We start from the raw sequence: 10,674 nt of genomic DNA, 5'->3' as shown, positions 1-10,674 counted from the left end.
ATCAAGACACTTATTAAGCTTCTGGCTTTACAACTGAATCTGGAACCTGAGACAAGTCATTGCTGATTTCCTATATTTAAAAGAGGGATAACACACAGAGTGGTTTGAGGGTATTGGATAACAAGCAGCACGCGGATAATTGCATGATTTACCATTTTCCTAAACATCCGTCCATCAAAGAGTAGAGACATTTACTGCAGCACAGCTGATGTAAAATGGGTGGCAAGGGTATTTGATCTGTAGTTAAGATAAAAAAGTTTTGAAACAGTGTGCAATGCAGAAAATGACAACTAAAAAGGAGGTTTTTCCTGAAAGAAGGAAAAGCACTATTGTGCTCTCCACTTGCTATATCATTTATTACAAACTTTTGCTGACACTGTTTCCATGCGTTTCAGGATACTGCTTAATCCCCAGTTTGCCACAGCATAAGACTCCTGCAAAAACCAGGGGATCTCAACTACAAAGTTTAGTGTCCAAATGGCGAGCCCACTCCTGGCTGCGAGATGAAGGATGTAGGACACACACAACCATTCTTCTAGCTACTTGGGAAAGGCAGTAGGAAATAGGAGTACCTGCGGGGACTGTGGGAATACAGTGAGAATATGGGACTCAGGCCCCCAGGTCTAGCAAGCATCTGGAAGGGCTTTCAAAATTGCTGCAGAGATATATTCTAATAATTTCTTGGCTTGAGGATCCACTAGGTGTCAAGACTCCACACATGCCCTTGTCAGAGGATCTAGGGAAATCCCTTATGGTTCAGGCATACCATGGAGGTGGAGTGTGTATGCTGAAAACTGCCACTTTCTCAGAAGACGCTAGCAAAAGCGGGGGTTTCAGTTGTAAGTGCACCTGGTCTAAAATAGAGGCTAACATGACATAATAGCGGCAAATTGTTCATAAATAATGATCTCTGCCTTGCAGCTGTCTCAAGAGCCAAGCTCCACAACTAAAGTTATTACTCTTGAAACCGCAGGAACTCCCAAATCCTCTCCTAAGTGCAAACAATGATGCCGTTATTGAAAAGAAATGGTTCAAAGCTTGTTTTAAACAGCAAAACATAAATTGAATAACAAATTTGTACATGGTTGTTTTACTGGCACCCAAGTATTTTTTTAAGGTTGTATTCAACCGAGTTGATAGCCGTGCATCTTAGCCTAAGAACTTAGTACAGCTTAGCATAATTATTACATAACCTCCAACAACTTCCTCATAACTATATCCTAAATAAAAGATTAAAAGCACTCTCTGAACAGCACCGTCTTTCCTACACTGCATTCTAAACATAAAATTAATCTTAAAATGAAAGTTTCCATCATCAGAGGAAAATGGTGGCCGTGATCAAATAGCAGCCATGTATACTAATATTATCTTGTCACAGTTGCACTTTTCTCAGTACCTTGTTTTTGACCTCGTCACATTCATATTTTAACCTTTATACAGAGTGCTGTCCACAAAGGAACCAACTAAAGTATATACACTCTCTCACTACAAAGAAATTCAGCTCTCTTGGAAGTGAAGCCAGGCACACGGTTTTGGACAAGTAAAACGTTGCAAAAAAATACTAAAGATACATGGACATTTTAAGGAGGCAGAGCCTCACTATCCAAGCTGAAACAGAGGCAATCCGCAGCTCTTAACAAGAGCACCATGATCTTCTTCAATCCACAGTGAAATCTAGGTCCATGAAAGTATCTCATGATGAAAGCTTGCCTACAGTTGCGTGAAAAAAAGTTTAATCCAGATTGGTGCAAACATTCTGCAGGCTTAAATTTACCTCCAAAATCTACCCATCTGTCATCAGATTAATTCCACTAGCCAGTATAGGTATTTAAGGAATAGCAGTGCCCACAGGAAAATGCCCCCTATTATTTTAATTAGCACAACTAGCCAAGCCTCTTATATTGGCAGAGCCAGAAGCTGCTTAGCTCGCAAAGACATGATACAGAACAAAGTGATATACATGACTGTGGGTCTCTTGGACACAACTAAATGCTTTCTGTTATGCTGGACACCAAACATACTCTTGCTGGGTAATACATTTAGTGATGCCAAATTCTGCTGTGTTTGGCAGAGGCCAGCACAGAACCAACTCTGAAATGTTTTAAGTGTGCCATGTGTGCAATGACAACTAGTTCACATTCAATGAACATTGAATGCAGCCTAGGGAAAAAAATCCAACTGTCCAGCAGGTCCAGTACTAGACTTATTGCATAATTACTGTATTATTGCATACTGGGTAACCTGCTACCTGGACTCAGGGAGATTTATGTGCATTCAGTTAGCGTATTGCTCATGAGGCTGCAGGTGGAAACTGGCCTCTTTTTGCTTCCTAATCCATATGTAGGGGTCAAGAGGCTGGAACTAGTGAGGAGGAATAAGCGGCCACTGCCAAGACGTAATCTGAAGCAGCCTTGAGGATACAGAGACACGGAGCCAAGGCAGAAACAGAAAGAGGACAAGATGGGACTCCACATTACAAACTGAGCTCCCCAGATAGCCCTCTGTCCTAATCTTATGTACACCAAGTAGAAATACAAGCCCCCCAGCTACCGGTCGCTTCCAGTGAAGGAAGCTGAAATGATACAAAAGCTGTTGCTGAGCAACAGTGCAATCAAACTAGATGGCGATTACCACATTCGTCTACCCACTCACTGCTCGAATATCAATCTATTTGCATGCAAGACAAAAATAAGAAAAACTAAATTTCCATTTGACGATTCAGGATGCGGACCCACAAGAACCCAATTTCTGTTTTATTTTAGAATGATAAAGTCGTTGAGCCGAAGACATCTTTTAAAAATACTGCTCTTCAGGGAAAGCGGCATGAAGTACTTCGATAAACACCATGATCTTGATTTCAAGTAGATTAATGGCTCATCTCAAAAGTTTCTGGCCCTCAGGGTGGCAGATTTAACCTCTCAAAGGCAAGAGCATAAGTGATGCAGTGATAGCTGCCACCGCTGGCAAACTGCCTGAAGCAATAACTCTCATGTCCCCTATTAATCTTTTTGGTGCATCAACTTTAAGGGCCAATGAAGACAGTTTAAGATCAATCTTAATTGATTTATCATGGATTGTTTTAGTAAATAGAGTGGGAATGGGGAAGAGAGTAACTAACTCTGGACCGGGAATCAGGAATTTCCCAAGAAATAAAATGAGAGAAGAAAAACAGACAAAAAGCAGAGAAAGAGATAAGGGCAGAAATAGTACTGGTCTAGAGAGGGACGATGACTACAACAAAAGGGCACATTTAGTTACTAGAGAAACACAGTTCTTCCCTGGCTCAGGGTGCAAATCTGACAATGCTGGGGGTGCAATACAGGGAGCATGTAGTCCTAACCCAGTCTATAATGAAACAAAGTGTAGCCACCGCTTCCAAACCAGCTGGACAAATATCTATGGAGAGAAGCTGGGCTGGAAGAAATGTCTTCTCTAATTGGAGACCATGTAGGAACTCAGCACTAGAAGGGAGAAGCAGAACTAGGACAGGAGATGAATCATGATCAAGGTTTACGGTTCTTCAGTTCAGCCATATAAAAAAAAAAAAAGGCAAGTTACTGCTATTTAGCACTCATAGTAGTGACTTCTATGACCGCGAAATGCACTCAGTATATACTAATTCCTCCACCCAAACACTAAAGCAAACTTCAGGTCTCCTCTAGCCTCTATCTGCAGCACATTTATCTCAACTGACTAAAAAGCGCAGTTCGCAGAAATATTAAACAGAAGTTTAAAGGGAGGAAAAACAGGAAACCACTCACGGTTTGTCAAAAATGACCCTATATTGCTTTCAGAACCCCTATGGTTCATCATGTCTTATGTAAATACATATTTGCATACCTCTAAAGCATTTGCACTTCTATAGCCTCATTCTTTCTCAATGTCAACGGTCACATTAAGGGCATATACACAGACCCTTGCTCTTTTATCCGCACGGTTTATTGATTCCAGTGGATCTTCTTAAACGCAATATATAAGAACATAGTGTTTACTGAGGGCCCAGGCTGGACCCTAGCAAGTCTGAACTCAAAGGTTTATCTGAGTTGTACAAATATAACTGGAGAAAATACAACTGGAGAAAATACAAATACAACTGGAGAAAAGTGTCTACTTCTGGTTATGTCTTGCACAATCAAACCATACAGAAGGACTCAACTCTCGATTGACAGACCCGCCTACACAAGCGAGGCATACTTCTCCTCGCTATATCTATACATTGTGATAGTGACTGAGAAGGAGATTTTTCCCAAATGTTTTTTTTCCTGATTCAGAGAGGAATAAAACAAGCTTCTCAATATCCTGCGAGCCATATTAACAAATGACCTCCAAACCCACTATATAACCATTCACTCACTTGTATACAATATAATGCAAGCACACTTTGCAAAGAAACAAAGAAACGCATATTAATGCTATGCTTGCCTCCTAAAATCCCTTTTTTATATCAATCTCTTCATAGGGTAATAGATTATTATAGTCTAAAAGTTGAGACCCATTTTCAAATGCTGCTGATTTGCTCAAGGTAAAAATGCAATAATAATTTTGAAAATTTAGGGGTGAAAATGTTTTCAGAGATTTATTGTATTTAACTCAATGCAATTGTACTGTAAAGCAATTTTATTGAAATCAATGTTGTGTGTTATTTGCTTATATTAAAAAATCTGGTGCTGTCCATTAGGTGCAACATTCCACTGCTTATTGGGGGAAAAAAGGAAAATACCCTTGACACTACCACGTAAGAACTTTAAGCGTTTCAAATTTTGGTAAGAGATAAACTGTGTCTTTGTACAAAGCTGACCTTACTGAGTTAGTTTTGTTTCAAGGAACCCCAAGCATAAAGCGTGCACCAGAAGCATCATTTTCCAGGGTAGGTATAATTCTATAATGAAAGAAAATTAAATTTTCGTGCAAGGGCACTGCCTGAAGCATACCAGCATTTAACATGTCTGCTCATAGAGCACAATGGAAAAAACCTAGCTGTCTAGTCAAACCTTTCCACATATGAAAGGTCTGTTTTATTCAGCTGTATTCAATATTACAAAACTTAGCACATTCATACCACTGCTCAAATATGTAAGACAGAGTAACTGAGATGATCTACAATAGAAGGTAAATGGAAAAAGACAATTCAAAAGTGCTCAGTTCTTATATTCAGAGAACCATCCAGTTCAAAGACAAATGCATTTTTGTTCAACATGCAATGGTTAAAAAAATCCTGCAAATGTTTTAAGTGTTTTTCTTTTTTGTATATCGCTACATCATAACTACCAAGAATCTTTTGATAACGTAGTTTCTTTTTCCATCTAACTAAACAGCCCCAGACCTAAGTACTTTGGTCTCTGTAATTGTGCGATTTAAACCTGTGCAAGCATTTTCAATTCCATTCTCTAGAAGGTGTTTTACCCTTCTCTTTGCTCGTTCCAGTATCAAATTTAGTGCCAGTTGCACTTGGGTTATTAAAAGCCTCCCTAACTCTTACCAGGCTCATCACTTACAAATCTTATTTCCACTCTTGTCAAGAGAGAACAATTTGTACTTGCTCCCACTTGATCATTTATAGCTTTTTGGGAAGCTATCAACAGCTTTTTTCCCCCTGTCATTACTGTTCAGCAGGAAGTGAAAAAAGATGATCCAAATTAAACAAGCTCAGAATGTTCAACCACAAAAATACCAAGCTTTAGCTGTCCTGATTCTCGCAAAACTTCCAAGACCATCATAGTCAGGTAATTTCCACGGCCCAAATATCAAATAAATAAATAAAGGATCTGTCAAAGTCAGGAAAATTTAAATCAATAATACCAATGGCAGCTCTCAAACAAAGCTAGTTTCAAGCAATGTGTTGTTAACTCTCAAACTGCAGTCTCCAATCGAGACAACTTGTCACAGCTTACAAAAAAAACCCACCCCAAACCTTCAAAATGATAAATCAAGGGCTCAAAGTGAGCTTTCTTAAGTGAATCTGTAGACAAAAAGACAAGTATGCAGTCACTACATAAATGAGGTCTATCTGCTGATTATAGAAAAGAAGGTGGAGTGGCCCACGCCTTCAAACAGAGGCCGGAAATGAGGGCTAAGTCTTGGAGGAAAACAAACCCATCAAAAGCACTAAGTTTCAGCTAAAACAACAAAAATCTGCTTCAGCTCTACTGCCATTCCATCCAAGTAACCCACAGCTGGTTAAAAATGCACAAAGATCTCACTTCCTTCCCTTTTACAGGGAGTAGTACATTTTATTTTTATTGATATTACCATGGAAAGCTTTGGTTAGAAGAATGACTTGTGCATTTTCTATTGAAGATGCTGAAGTTCGCGGTCATAATGAACTGTATTGGCTACTAGCACAATTCATGAGCTAAAAGCCAATACAGCATGGTCTTTTACATACAAATCTTAGTTTTGAGGTTGACGGCTCACCTTTTTCAGTGGAACGCAGCAGTCTTGGGAGGTCATGCACATAGGTAGGTGAAGTAGTTTCTTTTATTACTGAATGGTCAATTGATCTGGTCTTTGTTTCTTTATGGCTGTGGCTCCCATCTCAAATGAGATCAGCTACTCTGACCACTCTCCAGTTCTGGAACTCAAGCTCTCCTGATCCAGTTGTTCAAAAAGGTTTATTTGCCTTCAAGACAGAGTGCCAGGTTCACCTTAGCTAGCTGTCTCATACTTTACCAACTATTAACAACAGGGTCCATAAATGTCCATAACACTGTGGGGCTCAGGAAAGATACTTGGGCATAAAGAAAGGAGGAAGATTGGAAGCAGCTGTCTCAGAAAGTGCAAATCCAGCAAGGAAAAGATGGAGAGAAATATTTGGGGTAATCTGTGATAAAAAGATGCCATTCAGTCTAAAAGCCAACCTGTACAAAATAATGATGAGACAAAGGAAGATCCCCTGGACACTTAGAAGAAAAGGAAGACAAGATACTAGAAAACAGATATGATGCGGAGATTGATTTTGGAAGCCAGCCTGGAAGACGAGGCAGGAAGATGACAACCATCAGGATACATTTCACAGTCTGGGAAATCACTGAAAAGATCAGAAAAGCTGGATTAAAATGATTTAATCAGAGAATAAGGCGAGACAGAGAGACCAGTGTGCAAATGATATACAACAGTGGCTGGCTGAGGGTCAGAGCTGGGCCACACAGCACCTTCTGGTTGGATACTCAAAACCCTCATATCCTTCCTGATGTTATCTTTTCATATTTCTTTTGGTCATCTTCTTGGCCTACTGCCAAATACGCTCATTTTGTAGACTGGGGTGGGCAACTTCTGGTCCAAAGAGCCATTTGATCCAGCCTGTGGATACAGGGCTTCAATGGCATTCAGCAGCAGATGCTCTCCCTCTGCTGTCGTGACGAAAATCAGTGGCAGCTGTGTCCTAGCACCCAAAGATAATTGCTTACACCATGGGTGCTCAACACCAGGCCCAAAGGCCAGATGCAGCCTCTGGAGCAGTGTCATCTGACTCATGCAGCTGCCCAGGCATCCAAAAACTTGATGACAGAGGAGTGGCTGTGTGGCCCTGTGCACCAGATCAAGCATGCAAGGCAGTGTGGGGCCCAATCCCAGTGTAAGGGGCCAGGCAGAGGTAGCACAGGACTTGTCCCAGCCTATTGAGCAGGGCAGGGGTAGCACGGGGTGCCAGGGCCAAGTCGCAGCACACAAGGTTGGGCACGGGCAACACAATATACAGGGCTTGATCCCAGTATGTTGGGCTGACACTGGGACCAATCTGGACATACAGGGGCCAGCCAAGCCAGCACAGACCCTAATCTGGCTTGCAGATGAGCCCGTCATCATTCATCTGGCCAGCAGGGCAAAAGGCTGAGCACCACTGACTTGCACGGCTTTGCAATAAATACTAGGAAAGATGCACATGATTAGCTGTGTAAGGGAAAAACAATCATGGATTGCTCCTTCCTAGACAGCTACAGAGGCCATGTAATGGGATCTTGGGAAGTGAATGAGCAATCATTCTGGTGAAGAGTACGCTATTAAAAGAAATCATGGAGGTTTGTTATAGTATCTTACACCACATTTCTGAAAAATTTAGCTCAAGGTACAATGCATTCATAATGGTTAATACTGATTAAAACTTTACATGATATAGCAAAAAATTCTGTGAGCGGACAGCATTACCAAAGGCAATGGCTGTATCATGAGTCTGATGTTGATACTGTTTGACATGAACACTGCACACACTTAACGCGTGTAATAAGGCAGACAATAAGCTATACAAAACATTGCATCTCAGTAATCCGATAAGATTGCTGAGATTAAATCCTTGTTACTGTGCTACACATCTATTGTAGAGGTGTCTGTCCACAGCACAATCTAAAGAGAAGCCCACCTACCACCACCATGCACTCTCGATAAGAAAGCACAGGATGTTTTGGCAAAAACCCATTATTCAAGAATCTGACACTGGATCAGTCAACGCTATTTAAAAAATAAGAATCTTCTGCCCAGGAATCTTCCACTAGATCAAAATCAGCCCATGAAAGCTGTAATGAGAAATTACCATGTGATGACTATTTAGTGGGCTAGTCATAAATCCATCGGCAGTGTAAGCTTACCTCTCAGTGGTCAAAGCTGACAAAAACTACTTGTTCACCTCAGCAGAGCTGGCAAAGGTGTAATGGGACATGTGCAAAGAAATCTGCTGGGAGTGCCATGGTAGTTCTGTGGGAAAAAATTAAGTTTCCATGCTCTGCTGACCCTTCTTCCACAATCGCTATATTTTACAAAGTTTCACTTCCCAGAACGATGATTCTCAATCAGGAGCCTGCGGCACCCTGGGGCACTTTGAGAGCCTTTCAAGGGTGCTGCGGGGTGCCAAGCAGTGTTAGCACTGTCAGGTGTGCAAACCTGATTTATAAGATAAACCCAGAGATTTCACCTAGGAAAGCAGAGTGTTAAAAACACTGTGATCTGCTATAGTCTTTATCAGTTCTTTGCAACAGGAGGCTTGCGCTATTATTTTTCTGTACTCAAAAAATGAGCAAAAGCTAAGAGCTTTTGACATGTCTTAAATCTATAAGGGTTGAAAACCACTGTCCAAGAGAAACCTTAATCTGTTTCTTCAGAGACGTAGCCACCGCTATACAGAGGGAGCAAAAACCCAGATGTCAAAACCTTCATTTTTAGCACTGGGGTAGATACAGCTACATCTGATTCTGCTAAACATCAATTTGGGAGAGTATTGCAATAGCTGAGTTATTATGAGGACAAGATAAGGAATTTCAGATATAAGCATGTCATTCCTTAAACCAGATAATGGATTTATATAATTCTGCATTTTTCTTTTTAGGCGTAGAGTTGCCTGATGCAAGTTCCCCACTACCAGTAAGCTTCGCCCCACCCCCCCACAAAAAAAGAAAAAAAAAAAAAAAAGAGTACTGTGCAGTAGTTCCTACTTTGACTTCATGCCTTCACCTTTTCAACTTTTATGCAGAAATATGCCACTAAAGTTTATACCCCCCTTGTGGACACATCATACAACCACATTTACATACCTTCAGCACAGCACAAATCTATTAAAAACATGCAGCTATAGATACCAATGTCCTTAGGTACAAACTAGACAGCCTCCAGGAGCACTTGGGATCTCATGGCCCACAGCAAACTTGTCCAGACTTGACAGCATTTAGTTTCGGATTTCAATAGTCACAGTTCAAGGTGACATGGCTGCAGGACACTGTCATATCCATCAAAGGTATGCTGCAAATATTAAGCAATCACTATGAATCGTAACTACTTAGCATTTCTGTACAACTTCCATTCAAAGACTATAAAGCACTATAAGGTGAGCATTATTCCTATTTTATGCATCGCTCTTCCCATCTGATAAGAAACTGAATGAGTTGCTGGTCAGCTGCACCATCAGGAATGGAAGCTGGGACTTCTGATGGTTAGTATAATAAGCCACTAGGCAATGCTTATTTCACGTTAACTAAATAGTTAAAAACCTGTGGCTCACGCAACTAAGCCAATAAGGAACATGCACTTCAAGTGCCATTTAAAGTTCACTCTCCCAAAGAAAACAAATCAGGAAGCTGGATGTAAAAGATACAATGTTGCACTGGTACATTCAACAACATCTGCAAGGCCTCAGACCCAGAGATGCCTCACGTTCCAGGGGGGCGGGGGGTCTGTATTGGCACAGCTGACCCTCAGAGCAAATAGCTATTAGCATCCAATGCGACCAAGCCTCCAAGCCAAACATGGTAGAGTTGCAACAAAAGACAACCACAGAGTTAACAAACACACTAAACTCCTGCCCTAGTACATCACAAAGCAAACAATTAGTAAGCTCACAACCTCTTAATTGCATCTAGCTCTGGCATCAACAAATAGAGTTTGTTTTACCCAAACCAAATGAAATATCACTTCCTGCTCAAAGAAACGAAAGGAGGAAACAGTTTTTCTTTGAAGTAAAAGATTTTGCAAACAGATTAAATTTTTACTGGCAGCTCAACAACTTCATTTTTCAGTTTCTTCAAATATCACTAAGCCAGGCATGGGCAAAATGTGGCCTGTGGACCAGATGTGGCCCACCAGGCCATTTTATGTGGCCCACAGGGGCCCTACAAAATTTAGAATAATATTTATCTGCCTGTCATGCAGCCCTCGATGGCTTGCCAAAACTCAGTAAGTGACCCTCCACCCAAA

The 10,674-nt window shown here is 40.9% G+C and overlaps 1 protein-coding gene across 6 annotated transcripts in view; it reads right to left on the bottom strand.

Moving 5' to 3' along the window:
- The window catches only part of NF1 (neurofibromin 1), a 143,516-nt gene that overhangs the window by 59,521 nt on the left and 73,321 nt on the right, over positions 1–10,674 (bottom strand). The window lies entirely within an intron of this gene.

This window comes from Crocodylus siamensis, chromosome 13 (assembly GCF_052110815.1).
Source record: "Crocodylus siamensis isolate JL-2025a chromosome 13, ASM5211081v1, whole genome shotgun sequence".
In the NCBI taxonomy this organism is placed as follows: domain Eukaryota; kingdom Metazoa; phylum Chordata; order Crocodylia; family Crocodylidae; genus Crocodylus; species Crocodylus siamensis.
This window is presented reverse-complemented; position numbering and strand designations above follow the sequence as displayed.